We start from the raw sequence: 20,617 nt of genomic DNA, 5'->3' as shown, positions 1-20,617 counted from the left end.
CAGTGATTGAGTCAGAGCCAGTAAGACTCAATTCTGGGAGTTTTATCAGAAATGTTGAAAAAGAGCTCTCTCTTTTGGTTGGACTTGGGACTTAGAAAGTTATAAGCCTGAAGCTGCCAGAGGTCACCAGGGAAGGAGGCCTGCCTGAGAGTAGTGCCCACAGCAAAGACAACAGAACCAAGAGATAAACAGAGAGAAGGATCAAATGCTACGACATCGTTTAAGCACCTGAATCCAGCCATGCGTGAAGGCAGCCAGCCACTGGATGCTTGAGTCATTACATTCTCCTTTTGACTTACAGTTGTTTGAGTTGGGTTTTTCTCGTACACAAATGAAAGAGAATTTCAATGAATATGCTGAGTTTTACAAACAGAAACATTCACACAAATTGAGTGCTAGAAAGGCTAAATGCTGGGCTTTATGGCAACTTATTTTTCATTACATGGAAAATGAACTCATTGATTTACTTATATTGTAAGACTGGAAATTAATATATATTTAAGATTTAGGATTTCTGTGCCCTACTAAAACCTTAGCTATTACTATTACATCTAACAAACTAAATGTGCCTACTAAATCTAAGAAAATAAAACCTGGTATGATACCAGCCTAAGAGAAAGAAGTATGTCCACCAAGAGGTAATGAGAGTGCTCATAGATGCTTTTCTTACATAAGAGTCAGAAATTGCAAACAAGCTAACAGTAGAATAAGTAAATGAATTGTGGCATATTCATACAATGAAACGCTATACAGCAGTAACAAAGATGGAACTTCTGTGACATGCAATGACATGGATTCATCTCACAGAGGCAATGATGATTGCAATTCAGATACAAAAGACTACAGACTGTATAACATTTATACAAAGTTCAAGAGCAGGCAAACTAAATAATGGAACTAGAAGTCAGAATAGCGATTACCTTGGGGAAGGGAGGAGACAGGAAACAAGATGAGTGAGCAAGCCTCTGGGATTCTAGAAATGTCCTCCTCTTGATCTGGGTGGTGGCTACATGGTGGCATGTGTGTGCACATCAAGGACACATAAGAACTGTGTGGATGCGTGCATGCTTGGTTGCTCAGTTGTGTCCAACTCTTTGCAACCTCATGGACTGTAGTAAGAACTGTGTACCTCTCTATAAATATACAACCTCTTACTCTTAAAAAGAAAAAGAAAATGAGAAAGCTCTAAACCAGAAACCATAACGTGAAACTTTCTATTTCCCCTTCTATTTCCTTCTAATTATACTAGCTGAAAATAAATGAATGGCTCTAGCTCACAAACATTACCAGTTTTCTCACATATGCATCACAGAACATCTGAGTGGATGAAAGCAAAAACTAGGCGAGGACAGGACACGTTATCTGAATTGAATCATCTGTTGTCAGTTCAGTTCAGTCCCTCAGTCATGTCCAACTCTTTGTGACCCCATGAACTGCAACAAGCCCCGCCCCCCTGCCAATCAGCAATGCCCAGAGCCTGCTCAAACTCATGCCCATCGGGTCGGTGATGCCATCCAAATAACTCACCCTCTGTCTTCCCCTTCTCCTCCTGTCTTCAGTCTTTCCCAGCATCAGGGTCTTTTCAAATGAGTCAGTTCTTTGCATCAGGTGGCCAAAGTATTGGAGTTTCAGCTTCAGCATCAGTCCTTCCAATGAATATTCAGGACTGATTTCTTTAGGATGGACTGGTTGGATATCCTTGCAGTCCAGGAGACTCTCAAGAGTCTTCTCCAACACCACAGTTCAAAAGCATCAATTCTTCAGTGCCCAGTTTTCTTTATGGTCCAACTCTCACATCCGTACATGACCACTGGAAAAACGATAGCCTTGACTAGACGGACCTTTGTTGGCAAAGTAACGTCTGTTTTTTAATATGCTGTCTAGGTTGGTCATAGCTTTTCTTCCAAGGAGCAATCGTCTTTTAATTTCGTGGCTGCAGTCACCATCTGCAGTGATTTTGGAACCCAGGAAAATAAAGTCTCTCAGTGTTTCCATTGTTTCCCCAACTATTTGCCATGAAGTGATGGGACCGGATGCCATGATCTTAGTTTTCTAAATTGAGTTTTAAGCCAACTTTTTCACTTTCCTCTTTCACTTTCATCAAGAAATTCTTCAGTTCTTCTTTGCTTTCTGCCATAAGGGTGGTGTCATCTGCATATCTGAGGTTATTGATATTTCTCCCAGCAATCTTGATTCCAGCTTGTGCTTCATCCATCCCAGCATTTCTCATGATGTACTCTTCATATAAGTTAAATAAGCAAGGTGACAACATACAGCCTTGATGTACTCCTTTCCCAACTTAGAACCAGTCCATTGTTCCATGTCCAGTTCTAACAGTGGCTTCTTGACCTGCATATAGATTTCTCGGGAGGCAAGTCAGGTGGTCTGGTATTCCCATCTCTTGAAGATTTTTCCACAGTTTGTTGTAATCCACACAGTCAAAGGCTTTGACATAGTCAGTAAAGCAGAAGTAGATGTTTTGCTGGAACTCTCTTGCTTTTTCGATTATCCAGTGGAGGTTGGTAATTTGATCTCTGGTTCTTCTGCCTTTTCTAAATTCAGCTTTAGAAATATCTGGAAGGTCTTGGTTTACGTACTGTTGAAGCCTCACTTGAAGGATTTTGAGCATTACTTTGCTAGCATGTGAGATGAATGCAGTTGTGCGGTAGTTTGAACATTATTTGGCATTGCCTTTCTTTGGGATTGGAATGAAAACCGACCTTTTCCAGTCCTGTGGCCACTGCTGAGTTTTCCAAATTTGCTGGCATATTGAGTGCAGCACTTTCACAGCAACATCTTTCAGGATTTGGAATAGCTCAACTGGAATTCCATCACCTCCACTAGCTTTGTTCGTAGTGATGCTTCCTAAGGCCCACTTGACTTCACATTCCAGGATGTCTGGCTCTAAGCGAGTGATCACACCATCATGGTTATCTGGATCATGAAGATCTTTTTTGTACAGTTCTTCTGTGTATTCTTGCCATCTCTTCTTAATATCTTCTGCTTCTGTTAGGTCAACACCATTCCTGTCCTTTATTGTGCCCATCTTTGCATGAAATTGTCCCTTGGTATCTCTAATTTTCTTGAAGAGATCTCTAGTCCTTTCTATTCTATTGTTTTCTTCTATTTCTTTGCATTGATTACCAAGGAAGGCTTTCTTACCTCTCCTTGCTATTCTTTGGAACTCTGCATTCAGACAAGTATATCTTTCCTTTTCTCCTTTACCTTTTGCTTCTCTTCTTTTCTCAGCTATTTGTAAGGCCTGCTCAAGCATTTTGTGTTCTTGCATTTCTTTTTCTTGGGGATGGTCTTGATCACTGCCTCCTGTACAATGTCACGAACCTCCAACCATAGTTCGTCAGGCACTCTGTCTATCAGATCTAACCCATTGAGTCTGTTTGTCACTCCCACTACATAATCATAAGAGATTTGACTATGTGATGCTGTGCAATGAAATGGTTAGGAATCAAGCCCTTGGCATCGGGTTTAGTTTCTATCTGCTAGCTGTGTGGACTTGGGCAAATCACTTAATCTCTTTGATTCTATTTGCTCATCTATCCAATGCTGACTAATAATGCCTCATAGAGTTGGAAGGAGTGAACAATATGGGGCACATAAAGAACTGGCATCAAGGAAACATTCACTGAATAGAAGATATTATTTACCACTATTTTGATTTATGTGTAATGAAAACCCTGGCAGGTTTCACAAGAAAGAAGGCTTGGTGGACAACAAAAGTTCATTCCATGGATGGACCTAGAGATTATCATACTAAGTGAAGTAAGTCAAACAGAGACAGACAAATGTGATGTTACTTACATGTGGAATCTAAAAAAAAAATGATACAAAGGAACTTATTTGCAAAACAGAAACAGACCCACAGATACAGAGAAATTTATGGTTACCAAAGGGGAAAGGTATGGGGGAAAGATAAACTAGGAGTTGGGATTGGCAGATACAAAATACTATGTATAAAATAGATAAATGACAAGGTCTTACTGTATAGCACAGGGAACTATGTTAATATCTTTATAATAAGCTACATGGAATTCCCTGGTGGCTCAGATGGTAAAAGAGTCTGCCTTCAATGCGGGAGACCCGAGTTTGATCCCTGGACCCAAGGAGACCCTCTGGGGAAGAAAATGGCAACCCACTCCAGTATTCTTGCCTGGTACATCCCATGGATGAGGGGGCCTGGTGGGCTACAGTCCATAGGGTCGCAAAGAGTCAGACACAACTGAGCAACTCCACTTTATTCATTATATGTATAGGCTACATATAGTTGAAAAGAATCTGAAACAGAATATGTGTGTGTGTGTGTGTGTGAGACCAACCTAGACAACATATTAAAAAGCAGAGACATTACTTTGCCAGCAAAGGTCCATCTAGTCAAGGCTATGGTTTTTCCAGTGGTCATGTATGGATGTGAGAGTTGGACTATAAAGAAAGCTGAGCACAGAAGAATTGATGCATTTGAAATGTGGTGTTGGAGAAGACTCTGAGAGTCCCTTGGACTGCAAGGAGATCCAACCTGTACATCCTAAAGGAAATCAGTCCTGATTATTCATTGGAAGGACTGATGCTGAAAGCTGAAACTTCAGTACTTTGGCCACCCAATGCAAGAACTGACTCATTTGAAAAGACCCTGATGCTGGGGAAGATTGAGGGCAGGAGGAGAAGGGGACGACAGAGGATGAGATGATTGGGTGGCATCACTGACTCAATGGACATGAGTTTGAATAAACTCCAGGAGTTGGTGATGGACAGGGAGGCCTGGTGTGCTGCAGTCCACGGAGTCGCAAAGAGTTGGACATGACTGAGCGACAGAACTGAACTGATGTGTGTGTGTGTGTGTGTGTGTGTATGAATTCATATATAGAAACTAATAAAATGTTGTGAAGCAACTTATACATCAATTTTTAAAAATTCAGGCATTCAACTAGGACATTTTTAAAAATAGAAATCCTTTATAATAAAGTAGAAGGAAAAGAAATTCTAGCAAATTCCTCAGTTGACATAGTGACTGTAAATGAGAACTAAATTTTGGTGTGAGCTTCTTTTTAGTGCAGACTGAAAGAGAATCATACAAGTTACGTGATACTCATTTCTTGGGAAAAAAGGAAGTATGTCAGTTTTCCAAGAAGTCCATGCTTCTCCCCAGGATGAATTTCTGGAAAAAAAAAAAATGTGTCAGGAGGACCTTCTAAAGGGATCAGATGACCACAAAATACAGCTCAGGGTCACCAGCAAAGAGCTCAGACCCTCCAGCAACTCCAGGACGAGCTGCTGGGGCTGGGGGTGGGGAGAGTTGGGGGGAGGTCTGGAGTCCCTGCAGGTCACTGTGAGATGAGCAACCCCCTTCCATAAAGGCAGTGGCATTGGGCTATTTTTGTTAGCATGTGTTACTTCCAAGCAAAAGAATTTAAGAGTCAAAAACACAACCTTTTAGTGCCTTTCTGCTGCCATGGCAACCAGTGACATTTCAGATGGAGACCCACTCTTCACCCATAGACTGCGTGACTAAATGGGGCACAACCCACCCCCAGTAACCCATAATAGCATTTCATGGGCAAGAGATAAACTTTCAGAAGTTAAGCCATTGAGATTTTGAGTTTGTTTCTTAATGCAGCAGAGTCTAGCCTAGCCTGACAATACAAGATCATTTAGAATCTTTGACAAATATATCTTTGTTTAGTATATGAATACATATATTTGTGAATATATTCATGAATGAATGAACTGTTGGCTGATCACATATAACATCCGTCTACTTATCTATCAATCATTCACTTATTTACCTGTTTATCTCTGTGTGTTTGTGCATATGTATTGTATGAACATACTTATTCATACAACACATACATTTAATATATGTATTCATGAATGTATTTATGAATATGTAATATATGTATTCATGAATGTATTTATGAATATGTAAGTTCATGAATATATTCATATAACACAAATATGGATAGATAGACACTATATGTGATCAGCCAATAATGAGTTTCAATCTGCTGGTACAATTCTCTGTTCTACTGACGTCATTTGACAGGAGTTTGTCAGTGTGCTTGTCTTTTTCACAGACCAGGCACCAATGTGCTGTAACCTCAAATCCCTAAGGAAGCAAAGAGATAAGCCACAGAAAATGACTCAAAGGAAAGAGAGAGGAGGAAATAACTATAAGGAAATAGTCTTGAGCTGACAGGGAAATTAAGTGGGAGTGGTCTTCTGAGAAATTTACTCATAGTTTCCTACTGACTATTAGAGGTACAAACATCTTGTCTTTTCCAAGGAAAAATTTCTCTTTGTGCCTTGGAAGAAGCTCAAATACATATACATTTTCCTTTTTATTGAAATATAGTTGATGTAGTTATAGTTATGTAAGTTACAGGTGTACAATTTTAATTGTTATACTGCATTTATAGTTATTATAAAATATGGGTTTTAGATTTTATAGAGTATATTATATATTTTTTTGCCTCTAAGTTTTGTTGCTCTAGTATCTTCCCAATAAGGGCCATTGATTCATCAATTCTGAGTCCTCCTTTTGACATCTATTTAGGTTTTCCTACTTCACTATTTCATTGGTTTTCAGTCACATTCCCACACAATTATATGTCTTTTGAATCTGTTAATTGCAGGCTCCCTATTTGATCTTGCAAGTCTCCTGATTTGAATGGATGATCATAACAACCTTGCATTTAGCTAGTCCAATAATGTTCAAAGGATAAACTAAATCCTAGAATCTTGATAAGGTCACAGGCAGGCTATGTATTTGGATCTCTACTGCCTCTTATATTTCCCAGACTTAAACCAGCATAAGCCACAGCAAGTCACCCACGATCTTTGTTCTGCAGCCACCAAAATGACCTCACAAAACAGTGACATGGAGTCATTAAGGCCAAGCTTTATGTGTAATGAGAAAAAATGGAAACAATCCAAAAACCCATCAACAAGGGATGGATCAAATCGGTGACAGCACACCTGCATAATGGAATATCATGGAGCTAAAAAGGAATGCTCTAGATCTCCATGTTCCAGCAGAAGACAGCCAGCTTTGTACGGCTCTTCTCTCTAATCTCCTTTTCCCGTCTCCTGCCCAACCCCACGCTAGAATCACGAGGCAGTCGTAAACTGCACAAAGGTTAATTTTGCTAATAAGGCCAGTTATTACCTGAAAGACAAGGGAAGAGAGGACAGAGCCTTGTAAAAGTTAACTTGACCACCACCAAATGCAGGACATCACCCCATTAGGGGCAAAATGAGGCCACAAATTCTCATTTCAGCTGCATGTTCTGTCTTCTAATGAGGTGAATTTTGTTGTTTAAACACAAGACAACCTTTCAACCTAAATGAAACTGACGTGCTTATAAATGGTATATAGTACATACAAATTTAAGATCCCCAAAGTTATTAAAAAGTGAGTCTGTAGAAATTTTTAATTAGTTCCAAAGAACCACCATCATTTTGATTTAGATCAACCGAATTTTTCAGGTTTTTATTTTTTGGGGCGGTGGTGGGGTGCTACATTTTATTTTGCTAACTAAAGACATTAAAAGCAACAACAGCTACCATGACCTACGATCACTGTTATTTCATAAAACATTGTATAGACAGTTTTTAAAAGGAAAAAAATCCCAATCTAAAAAGGAAGAACAGTCCATTTCATCGAATAGATTAACCTTCTTAAAAACTTACGTCTCTATCCTTGTTTTTCTCACTTTGTCCCAAACGAGTGCAAATTTCACACACAGCGACTTGGCGTGCAGATGCTGTTGGAACTACAGGGTTGGATGGATGTGTGTTTTCTCTCCCACTGGCTGTTGATAGAAGCTGGATCCGGGACGATTTCCAGAAGGTTATAGTCCTTAACGTGAGTCTGAAGTCTGAAAATTCCCAGCTGCTGACTGCAGGCCATATATCCTGAAAATCAGATGACACAGGACTTTGACTTCTATAAGAGATGGTGTCACACCACACCCCTTACCGGTGCCTGTGAAGGAAGGACACGCTAGTTCAATGCCTTCTTATTTTCTTTCCTCTTACGACTTTTAAAAAATGGACAACAATCAAGTACAGAGAGCGAAAGAATAAATACTACCAGATACTAATCTTTTTCATGTTAATTCCAGATTTGTGCTTATTTTCTCAAGGAAATAAAGCATGACTGGTAAAATGGAAGCTCTCAAGCTTCCCCTCAACCCAGTTTTCCACCACTATCCCCCTCCCCCTTTCTCTGTCCAGAAGCCAGCACGATTCTAAATTTGGTTGGTGATTTTCCACTTCATATTGTTTATATGTTGACCGCTATTAGGGGTTGAATTATGTCCCTAATAAAAGATATACGGAAGTACTTAACCTTTGGTATCCCAGTTTGTGACCTTATTAGGACATAGGATCTAACAGGTAATCAAGTTAGAATGAGGTCATTGAGGTCCAGTATGACTGTTGTCCTTGTTAGCAGGGGAACTTTGGACACAGCCATGCACACAGGGAAGAGTGTGTGAAGAGACACTTGGAGGATGCCATGAAGATTGGTGTTCTTCTGCCTCAGGCCAAGGATTACTAGAAGTTGGAAGAGGCAAGCAAGGATCCTTCCACTATAAGTATAGGAGGGACCATTACCCTCCCAACACCTTGGTTTCAGACTTCCAGCCCGCAAACTGTGAGACAATACATTTCTGGTAAGCCACCCAGTCTGTGGTACCTTGTCAGGCATTGTCAAAGTCCACTGGGAAATAAATCAGCCGTTCCTCCTCCCCACCTCATCCCTGAGTTTGAGAATGGCTGAGTTAAACTGATATTAACACAGGAGATCTAAAAAAGGGCTTTTCCAGCTCTCTAAGTTCATGATATAAAGAAAAATTTGCAGGAAAAAAGGAAAAGAAAGGGAAACAGAGGTGAGATCTTTTCATTAAAGAGGAAGAAGTGGACATTTTGTATGATTAGGAAGTGAAGGGATGTATCAATACTTCTGAGACATAATACCACCTGCCTGCTGGGAGCCAGGCAGCAGGGGCATACGCTCGCTCAGTCTTCACTTGTTTTGGCGGGGGGACTCTTCATGCTCTCATTTTCTTGTTGTTCTCACTAAGTCGCGTCCGACTCTTTGTGACCCCATGAACTACAGCACACCAGGCTTCCCTGTCCTTCACTATCTCCCTGAGTTTGCTCAAACTCAAGTCCATTAGTCAGCAATGCCATCCAACCATCTCATCCTCTGTCGCCCCCCTTTTCCTCTTGCCCTCAGTCTTGCCCAGCTTCCGGGTCTTTTCCAGTGAGTCAGCTCTTCGCATCAGGTGGCCAGAGTACTGGAGCTTCAGCTTCAGCATCTGTCCTTCCAATGAACACTCAGGGTGATTTCCTTTAGGATTGACTGGTTTGATATCCTTGCTGTCCAAGGGACTCTCAAGAGTCTTCTCCAGCACCACAGTTCAAAAGCATCAATTCTTCAGTGCTCAATCTTCTTTTTTTCAATAATTTAAAATCATTCTCAATTACAGGGGTTGCATTTATGGAGGGTAGTTTGCCAAACTTTTATAAACACCCTGGCCTGTTTTCCTGGGTCATGACCTTCGTACATGTTGCTCCCTCCACCTAGAATGCTTTTCCCTCCACTCCTGGTCTGGTTAACTCCTCATCCTTAAGGAGCCAGCTTCAAATCTGCCTTCACAGAAAGGCCTTCCTTATTCCTCCTCATCCAAACAATTCTCCTTGTGTTTCTCTAATAGCATCCTGCCCCCTTTTCCACAGGACTTACCAATTTGTAATTATATATTCATTGTGTGCACTTATTGTTCAAAATGTGTCTTCCATTGACTGAGAGCTCTGTGAGGGTCGGAGTTGTTCTATTTTGTTCAGTATCTCCCCAGGATCTAGCACCACGCCTGGCACACAGGAGACAAAGGAGACACTCAATATTTGTTGAAGGAATGAAGGAAGGTTGTCTCACAAAGTTCTCATTCATCACATGCATTGTCTGGAGCCTATCTTGTTGGCAGCCAGTGGGAGGGCAAACCAATCTAACTGGGATCTGCTGGACCATCCTGGGAGAGTGGGGAGTGGGGAAAGGTTCACTCAGACCTTCTCAGGCCTGGGTCCCCTGTGGCCACAAACACATTCCATTTATAAACTGAGGGTTTCAGATCATCACAGGGATTCTAGAAAGGAGAAATTTCCTCATGGAAAATAACAAGATTTTATTATTTATTATTTCCCAGCGATAGCTCCTTCCTTTTTATTTCTTGTTCAATGATTCAGGTTAATAACTACATCATCTCCATTAGTGCTAATGATTCTTCAACAACTCTCTGAATGGGCCATTGTCTCTTTTTCAACGAGGAGAGAGCAAAACTCAAGTTAGAACCTTTATGAGGCTACAACTTATGACTAGACTCTAACAATTTCACTTTTAAATTAACAAGCAACAAAATATTTGGGATATATAGTTCTGTGAGCCCATGCACAACCACACAGTCAGGATACAGACAGTTTCATCACCTTAAACTCCCCTCTGCCATTCCCTGAAATCACCCCTCCTCCCATCCTTAGCCCAAGAAGCGTCTGTTCTCCATCCCAATAGTTTTGCATTTTTCAAAATGTCATATAAATGAAATCATACAGAATGTAGCTTTTGAGATGCTTCTTTCACAATCTAGAATTTAATAACATGGTTTGGTTTTCCTTCTGTGTATGTATGTCTATGGGCTTCCCTGGTGGCTCAGACAGTAAAGAATCTGTTTGTAATGCAGGATACCTGGGTTCGATCCCTGGGTCAGAAAGATTCGCTGGAGAAGGGAATGACTTCCCCCTCTAGTACTCTTGTCTGGAGAATTCCATGGACAGAGGAGCCTAGCAGGCTACAGTCCATGCAGCTGCAAAGACTTGGACATGACTGAGCAACTAACACTTTTCACTTTTTTCATATATGTCTATAAATACATATAAAGGTAAATAAATATAATAATGTTCATAAAATAAATATGACTATATAGTCACCTATATCTACAAGCAAGTGATACAAATTTTCCATTTACAATAATGACATATTTCCTTTTAAAATAAATCTATTAAGTTAAAAAAAAGATAAATAATAACATTCATAGTACAAAATGGGGGTAACAAGTATGAAGGTGGAATGCAAATGACAATATTTAGGGAAACAATGGACATTATACAAATAATATAATTACATACTCTCGTCTTTCCCTCCACATGCATTCGAAATACCAGCCATAATTCTAAGAATTCCTGAAAGGGAAGGAAAAGGAATTCAAAAAGAAGACACTGCTCATTCCCAGGCATCTCTTTTGAGCCAAACCCTCATAATCGCAGTTCTAGAAGCTTCGATTCCTTTCAGGAACCTGATCTTGGGAAGTCAATTCCCACACAAAGAACGAAGACCGCCACATGTCTGAGAGCGGTTGTCCAGGCATGAGGCCACACGCTCAAACACATCCACGTATCAGCAGAGACGTAGATCTTATTTGCTCACAAGTGCCTTGTTGTTCTTCTGGGCTGGTCATGTTAGCTTAATGATTACTTTGGCTGTCATCATTGAAGCCACTGTAAACAAATATCTTAGAATCCTTTATCTGCGGGGAAAGCGCAGAACAAGGAAATAAAACCAAGGAAATCAATCTCTTTAAAGCATGTGAGGGAAAAATCCTTCAGTCACCCGTTTAACTAATTCATCCCGGAACTAAATATCTGTTAGCTAGCACCCCATGAGAGTCTTCTCCCGGAACTAAATTATTTTAGAAACTGTTTCTGCCTTTGCCTCAGGCACATTCAAGACCACACACTGGAGCCCTTAGAATATAAGATTTGGTTTGCTATGAATAGAAGGGGAAAAAAAAAAAATAACAAAACATCTTGTATTTTTTCAAGTTTTCAACAAGGAATTTACTAAATTTTAAAAGATTTACTTAATTCCCAAGGAACAGTGGTTGTATTTTATGAATCCCAAAAGAATGTAAGATTTTTAGCTTGTTAAGCACATAAGAAAGTGTCAAAGACTAGAAAATGAACGTGAATTTTCATCCTATGAAGGACATCACCGTGACATGGCAAAAATCTATCCAAAGAATGGTCTAGCGGGCTACATGTAGCACTGAGGTAGCCCTGGAGAAGGGACTAGCGATCCACTCCAGTATTCTTGCCTGGAGAATCCCATGGACAGAGGAGTCTGGCGGGCTACAGTCCATGGGTTGCAAAGAGTCAGACACGACTGAGAGACTAATACTTTCTGAGTTCAGTCCCAGACCATTGCAACCAAGTGAATATTACAATAAAGTGAGTCATGTGAATTTTTTTTGTTTTCCAGTGCCTATAAAATTTATGTTTATATATATTGTGGTCTATTAAGTATGCAATAGTATTATGTCTTTAAAAACAATGGATACATTTTAATTTAAAAATATTTAGTTGCTAAAAATGGGAACTGTTATCTGAGCCTCCAACAAGTCAATCTTTTTGCAATACTAACATCAAAGATCACTGTTCACAGATCACCATAACAAAATAACAGTGAAAAAGTTTAAAATATGCAAGAATTACCAAAATGTGACACAGAGACACAAAGTCAGCAAATGCTGTTGGAAAAACAGTACCAATAGACTTGCTTGATACAGCGTGATCACAAACCTTCAATTTGTAAAAAAAAACACAATATAAATTGAGGTGTGCTTGTAGAACTTTTTATGATGATGGAATAGTTCTATATTACACTGTCAAATAGAGCAACCACTGACCACACGTATCTAGCAAGTACTTAAAATGTGGCTAGTGCAACTGTGCAACTGAGGAACTGAATTTTTAATTTTATTCAGATGGTAGAGAATATGCCTGCAATGCAAGAGACCTGGGTTCAATCACTAGGTCGGGAAGATCCTCTGGAGAAGGGAATGGCAACCCACTCCAGTATTCTTGCCTGGAGAATTCCATGGACTGAGGAGCCTGGCAGGCTACCATCCATGGGGTCAAAGAGACATGACTGAGTGACTAACCCTTCATTAACTTTAATGTAGATAACCATGAGTGATTATGGGATTACCAGTGCAAGTCTAGGGAAGGAAAAGACAGTGAAGCATAGAGCCTAAAGGAACTTCAACATTTAAAGCATCGCTGATCTGTGTGTTTTGGGGACCATCAAGCTGGATGCCCAGGAGAGTCACCCAGGAGCCTAAGGGAGATGGGGACCCGTGGATCATCAGGTGATCAACTTATCCAAGTTTCCCCAGGACATTCTCAGTTTTAGCACTGAAAGTTCCATGTTCTGGAAACCTGCCAGTCCCAGGAAGACCACCCTAGTTCGGGTCCCATCCCCAGAAGTTTTGATTCAGTGGGTCTGGGGTGGGACCTAGGAAGCTGCCTTTTTATCAGGTTCCGTGCACGAAGGTTTGAGAATCACTGTGAATTAGCCAGGGAACGGATCAGCAAGGAGCAGGCAGAGAGGTGGAAGGAGAAAAGGAGATGTTTGAGAGTTGCATGCCTTCCTGCCTGGCTGACTGCCCCAGCCCTTCCCAGAAGAACAAGGATCCCTTTCTGGGAGAGCTGGACCCAACACAAGGAGCCACCATGGCTCCTATACCTGCAAAGACCCACTGGGAGGAGTGGGTGATTCTGCTGCCCAAAGAGGGACCCCACTTCTTGGAGACCCCGCCTCTTCCCCTCCCCTACTGTCAATGTGCTCAGAATCCTGCCCAGAGCAGGGAAAAATGATAAACTTAAGTGACAGCCAGGAAGCTGGCTGAGAGCAATGGGAGGCCACCCCTTCAGCTAACCGCCCAATAGCCACCCAATCCCACCAAGCAGTGTACCAGCCCAGCCCCTCACATGCCCCCACCAGTACTCCAAAAATAGTGAGGGGGCTGAGAAAACCCCCTACCAGTGGACTGGAGGACTTTCCTTACTCTAGCACATGCGCACACCTTCCACTAATCCAGTACAAAAGTAACCTTTGGTGGCTATTGGACTCATTAACTGCTCATAAATATTCCATGAATACATACATCTAATTATAACAGACAGAACTATGGCAAGGCCAGGCATGCTAGAGGATCTTGTTATATAACCTGCAGCTGTGAGTCAAGGCTGTCAATCAATGACCCCTCTGGATTATGCAAATGACCCTGCCTTAACAACTAGGCACCCCAGTCCTCCAGGGCCATTTGCCTCCCTTGGCCTAGCCCACCTCTCTTGAGGTGTTCTCTCTGTTCTTTCTTTGTGTGCAGCTCAGTCGCTCAGTCATGTCCGATCCTTTCTGACCTGTTCTTTCTTTGGTCATTATTAATAAACTTTCTTGTGGTGGGTAAGACCTTATATTCTGCTTTGCCCCTTACCAAGAGCTGAGGCCCACAGGAGGAAAGGTCTCCACGCTCTCCTTCCGCTAACACTTGGTGCCTCTCCCCTCTGAGGCTGGGGATCTTCCTCTTCTCTACCACTGGGTGTCAGAAAGGCAGGAGGGGCCAGTAAAGGTTGAGCTTCATCCACCTTTGGCACTAGAAGCTTACTTCTTAGACTAATTCAGATTTGTATAATATAACAGTCCTATTATAAGGCCTATTTAAACAAACATTATATAACACAATCTAAGTATTATTCCAGATTTGCAGACAGGAAAAGAGAAACTGAAACCAATGAGAACAAAACAACAAGTACGTATATGCCAGACATGTTATGAGAACTTCACAGGTGTTAACCCATTAAATCCCCACCATAGCCTTAGTAATAGATGCTATTATTATCCTTATTCTACTGAGAAGGACACAAAGGCACAGAGAGGCTAAGTAACTTGGCCAAGAAACACAGCCAATACAGAGTGAAGTGCAGTATCATAAACGGCCCTTCCTCTTAGGGAAGAGAATCCTCTTTTTCAACTTGCTTGTCCAGCATTCACATTTTGAATATGGTCATCTATTTGCCCATGCTGAGTAAGTATGAAGTTACACGTGGGAAGTTTCTAGATTCAGGTCAATTTGCAGCAGGGCCAGGAGCCGGGTGAGGGAATAAGATCCGGGCCTGGGATACACATTCAGTTCAGGTCAGTTCAGGTCAGTTCAGTCACTCAGTCATGTCCGACTCTTTGCGACCCCATGAATCGCAGCACGCCAGGCCTGCCTGTCCATCACCATCTCCCGGAGTTCACTCAAACTCACGTCCATGGAGTTGGTGATGCCATCCAGCCATCTCATCCTCTGTCGTCCCCCTTTCCTCCTGCCCCCAATCCCTCCCAGCATCAGAGTCTTTTCCAATGAGTCAGCTCTTCTCATGAGGTGGCCAAAGTACTGGAGTTTCAGCTTTAGCATCATTCCTTCCAAAGAACACCCAAGGCTGATCTTCTTTAGAATGGACTGGTTGGATCTCCTTGCAGTCCAAGGGACTCTCAAGAGTCTTCTTCAACACCACAGTTCAAAAGCATCAATTCTTCAGCACTCAGCTTTCTTCACAGTCCAACTCTCATATCCATACATGACCACTGGAAGAACCATAGCCTTGACTAGATGGACCTTTGTTGGCAAAGTAATGTCTCTGCTTTTGAATATGCTATCTAGGTTGGTCATAACTTTTCTTCCAAGGAGTAAGCGTCTTTTAATTTCATGGCTGCAGTCACCATATGCAGTGATTTTGGAGCCCCCCAAAATAAAGTCTGACACTGTTTCCACTGTTTCCCCATCTAGTTCCCATGAAGTGATGGGACCAGATGCCATGATCTTCGTTTTCTGAATGTTGAGCTTTAAGCCAACTTTTTCACTCTCCTCTTTCACTCTCTTCAAAAGGCTTTTTAGTTCCTCTTTACTTTCTGCCATAAGGGTGGTGTCATCTGCATATCTAAGGTTCAAGGGGTATCCAAAAGTTCAAAAGATCCAGTAAGCAGGATCAATAACATTTTAATGCAATATTTTTTCAAGTAGGAAAAATACAAGAATCCATGATGAACTAAAAATCAACATTTTCAGTAAAGACAGGTCAGGATTACTAAATTGTCCTCTGGCTCCCATTTGGCTGAGTACGGACTGCCTGGCAGGCAGGAGCCCACAATCCCTGAGTTACACTCCCACATATCATCGTCTCACCCCAGGAATGGAGGTTCTAGGGGCAAAGAAAGTCATCTTACTGGAGATCACCACCTAGCTCCTCTCTTTTTAAGGTCTTTCCCCTCATCAGACAATTCTAAGTCAACCCTCCACCACAGGAGAAAAGTCTGCCTTGTCATTATTTGGCATTTATTGGGGATGCAAAAACAGGAAGTATTGGAAGCAGTAACTATTGTCCCCAGTTCTTCTGTTGAATTATAGAAATAGGACATTCTTTCCTTCTTTTAAAAACCATCCACCCTGATTCAAATGCCATAGAAAGCAGAACTTGTTTGTTTGGGCTTGTAAAAAATCCAGAAGACTTACCCAGTCTCTTCTTTCCCTACAAATAAAGTGTCTTTCCTAGAAATGACCTTGCCTAACAATTAGCATTCCATCAGCGTGTAGGTGTCTCTGGGAACATTGAACCTTCAGCGGCTGGGAATAACCTGAGCAGTACAGTCTCCTTTTACTCTATTCCGGGACCTCTTGTCAAACGTGATCTATCATATGACTCACTGAACTGTCAGAAAGTTCAACCTGACCCTGCCTCTAAGGAGAGAACCGTTCCTGGCATAAGAGGACTCTAAACCCCACCCTTGACATCCAACTCCATTGGAGGTCCGTTTGCCAATCTGTGCAGAAGCAATCTAGTAAAATAGCAACAATAACTAATAAAACACATCAAGACAGCACCCTTTGTTGAGAGCTTAACTCAGCACCAGGCACCATGCTATGCATTTGTAACTGAATTCTCAAGCAACCTATGAAGAGGTACTATTATCTCTATTTTATGATGATTACATCGAGACCCAGAGAAGTTAAGTAATTCGCTCAAGGTCACACTTTTACAGATAGAATGAAATTCAAACTCTTTCCTTTCTGCCTGAATTTTAATCATCATCATCATCATCGTTGTTATCAGAGGAAGAAGGGAAGGATGAGAAGGAAGAGTCAGAGGTAACATTTACTGAGTGCCGACAGGGCCCCCTATGTTCCGATTAGCCCTGACAGCCCCACATGGGAGTGGGAGCTCTGAACACACTACTCACCCTACAGACAAGCAAGCTGAAGCCAGAAAGGTCCACCTCCCCCAGCGTCTCCCAGTGAGGACCCCGGAAGCCGGGATTCCAGTGCAGGCAGACAGCTCTAGAGTTTTCTCTTTAGCCAGCACACTGCTTTGCCTCCCACTTCTCCATAGTGATTCTTTCCTCTCACAAATATTTATTGTGCATTTATTCTGTACACAGCATCTGGTGCTAAGCAACAGAACAGCCCCAGTTTTGGCCCCTCCCAAGACTCGTTCCCAAGCATTCCACATCATTTCTGTGACCCACCCCCAACCCTTCTTCAAAGTGCCCTCTCTTACCTGCGCCCCATCTTTCAGGAATAGGCAGGCATTTCCTCTCTAATCTGCAAAGACAGTGAGGGTCCTCTTTTCTTACTAACTCATAAGACCCATCTTTTTCTGCCTTAAACATAGCCCTGCTTGCTCTCTTGGTCATGCCTCTGAGCTCCCAGGGAGAGGATGGCCTACCAGCTTATGGCAGTTTTATGCCACCCTGGTTATTTTCTCCCCCCTTGTCAGCCAATGGATAACTGGGTCTCACCCATTACATACAGATCAGTCCTTGACTTCCAACTTCATGGCTGCACCATGGCCTCTGTGAGCTGGGTTTGAGGAGAAGGTGGGGAGAGCCCTAACTCAGGGCCTTTGTGTATTTATTTCTTCCTGAATGCCAGCCCCACCCTCTCATTAATGTTCTTTCAGCATCAGTGCAATAAAAGATCAAAGTTCTTCCTACACGTTATTTGATTTCTTGGACACTATAAGGAAGTTAGTTTTTTTGTTTGTTTGTTTTTGGTTTTGGTTTTTTCCCCAGAAAGCTTAGCTTTTCATTTTTATAAGAAGGTCATTCTGGAACAGACTGCTCCACTAGGCACCCTCAGGCACTGGCCACTCTGTCCTGTAGATTCAGCCCCTGGGGCAATATATTCAGACCTTACAGGTTTAACTTCGTAATTATGATGGTCTGACTTTCAGGGACATAGAGTAGTGTGGAACCAGCTCACACTCAAGGCAGACTTGAATCACATCTTGACTCCAGCACTTTATGACTCTACCCACTCTGAACCAAGTGTATCCTTCTGAAACTCAATTTCCCCTGTCTTATCTTCAGAATGGGGACAATATAATCTACCCCCGAAAGTGTGGTAAGACCTAAATGGGTTAAGGGTTTCCCTGGTGGCTCAGACAGTAAAGAATCCGCCTGCAATGCAGGAGACCCAGGTTCAGTCCCTGAGTCAAGGAGATTCCTTGGAGAAAGGAATGGCTACCCACTCCAGTATTCTTGCCTGGAGCCTGGTGGGCTACAATCCATGAAAGAATCGGACATGACCGAGCGACAAATTTTCACTTTCACTAATGGGTTAATCTTTGAGAAAGGCTAGACCATTTTAATAGTCAAGTTAGCAACAGCCACTGAAGGTTCAAGTTCCCACAAAGAAACTCCCACCACAGGAATGCTAACCCTCCAGGAACAGTCAGGTCTAGACAGTGAAAGTGAAAATGAAAGTCGCTCAGTTGTGTCCAACTCTTAGGGACCCCATGGACTATACAGTCCATGGAATTTTCCAGGCCAGAATACTGGAGTGGGTAGCCTTTCCCTTCTCCAAGGGATCTTCCCAACCCAGGGATTGAACCCAGGTCTCCAGCATTTCAGGCAGATTCTTTACCAGCTGAGCCACAAGGGAAACCCCAGGTGTAAAAGGGAGACTCTTTATTCATATGGAAAGAAAGAAAGAAGTAAATGATCCAGGGCTGGGTAAGATCTCCATATTTTTACAAATGCCATAACAAGTTTCCTATGGTATCTGAATCTGAATCATTTAAAAGAAAAAAAGAAAGTCCTGTTTTTATAATTCACAAGGGAATTGGGGGACCATAGCTACTGGTTCCAGCTTTTGATATGTTATTAACATCCCCCCCAATAAATACAAAATAATGGCTCTCCAAAGACAAGGAGAATTTTCTCCTGTTTAGAGAGAGACAGGCTTTACAAATTGTCTGATCGAGGAAAGGACTAAAAATGAGAGAAGCTAGGTGGTGATCTCCAGGAAGAGGGCTTTATTTGTTCCAGAACCCTCATTCCTAGGGTAAGGGACAGTACCTGGCAGCATGTGACTCAAGGAAGAACTGGACTGCAGGCTCCTGCCAGGCAGTATAGAGCTGAAGCAAATTGGAGTCCGGGACGAAAGTATTGCAGAGAAGAGCCAATTTTGACTCCATTATGGAACTGTTTCTTTGACTCACTTTTCCCTGCTGTTGTTATTATAATCATACATAATGGCTTGCCTCTGAGGACTGTGCCCCTCTGCCTGACTATTGGACTAAAGTGCCTTTGTTCAGCTCACAGGCTGAAATAAAGAAGAGATTAACACGTGCCTTCCAAAGGCTGGCCATTCCTGGAGATGCTCTGCAAGACTGATGGCCCTTTTTACTTCCTTACTGTCTCTCCCTCTCTATTCCGCCTTTTGACTTTTGTTCTTCACCACTTCTCTCTCTGGTTCTACAAAAGAACTTGGTATCCAGACCCCAACAAGATGGCTATTATGAGACATTAGTCTGCCATCTTCTCTGTCAGCTGGCTTTCTGAATAAAGTCGTATTCCTTGCCTCAACATCTCATCTCTCGGATTCATCGGCCTGTTGTGCAGCAAGCAGAGTGAATTTGGACTAAGTAAAAGAAGGACAAATCAGTAATTCTTTAGGTCGTGCTCAGTCCCTTCAGTCTTGTCTGACCCTTTATTAATTTCCCTCAGTTTCTTTTGCTATAAAATGAGATAATTATAACTATATAAGGGACTAACATTTATTATCACATTGGTTTTATCCTACATATGTTAATTATATTTAATCCTCATGGCAGCCCTGTGATTTATGTATATTAAAATCATCCCATTTTACAGATGAATCTTTTGAAGTTATTGTTGTTCAGTCATGTCCAACTCTTTGCAACTCCATGGACCGAAGCACACCAGGCTTCCCTGTCCTTCACTATCTCCCAGAGTTTGTTCATACTCATGTCCATTGAGTCAATGATACCATCCAACCATCTCATCCTCTGTCGCCCCCTTCTCCCCCTGCTCTCAATTTTTCCCAGCATCAGGTCTTTTCCAATGAGTTGGCTCTTCACATCAGGTGGCCAAAGTAGAGTGTTCAAGTAGCTTGGCCAGAGGTCACAGAGCTAGAAAATGTCAGAGGCAGGACTGGAACCCAGACAGGCTGGCTTTGGAGCCCAGGTTCCATCGATGACTAGAGCTGGGGCTTAGCACAGTGTCTAGCACAGAACAAATTAATGACTCTGATTATAAAAGGATGACTGATTATACCAAAAGGCTAGGATCCCCGCCCCCGCCAAGTGCCCACATCAAAGGATGGAGTTCCCCAGGCAGAGAGCACAGTGGTCTTCCCATCATATGCCAGCTTTCCTGTCCCCAGAAACTGCCCTGGAACACTTAAGGGAAACACCTGATCTA

General features: G+C 42.1%; 1 protein-coding gene across 8 annotated transcripts in view; it reads right to left on the bottom strand.

The window, feature by feature from the left end:
* Positions 1–20,617, bottom strand: part of TMC5 (transmembrane channel like 5) — a 79,194-nt gene that overhangs the window by 56,321 nt on the left and 2,256 nt on the right. For 2 of the 8 annotated variants that reach the window (XM_070779727.1, XM_070779730.1), the window contains exons 2-3: positions 9,764–9,890; positions 7,702–7,926 (exon numbers count right to left, since the gene is read on the bottom strand). The gene's annotated coding sequence lies outside the window, so the exon portion shown is untranslated. Of the gene's footprint in view, positions 1–7,701; positions 7,927–9,763; positions 9,891–16,406; positions 16,557–17,131; positions 17,284–17,700; positions 17,801–20,617 lie in introns of those variants that run through there. The other 6 variants (XM_070779729.1, XM_019988353.2, XM_070779731.1 and 3 more) reach the window with 6 other exon arrangements.

The sequence above is a fragment of the Bos indicus genome, chromosome 25, assembly GCF_029378745.1.
Source record: "Bos indicus isolate NIAB-ARS_2022 breed Sahiwal x Tharparkar chromosome 25, NIAB-ARS_B.indTharparkar_mat_pri_1.0, whole genome shotgun sequence".
Taxonomy (NCBI): domain Eukaryota; kingdom Metazoa; phylum Chordata; class Mammalia; order Artiodactyla; family Bovidae; genus Bos; species Bos indicus.
This window is presented reverse-complemented; position numbering and strand designations above follow the sequence as displayed.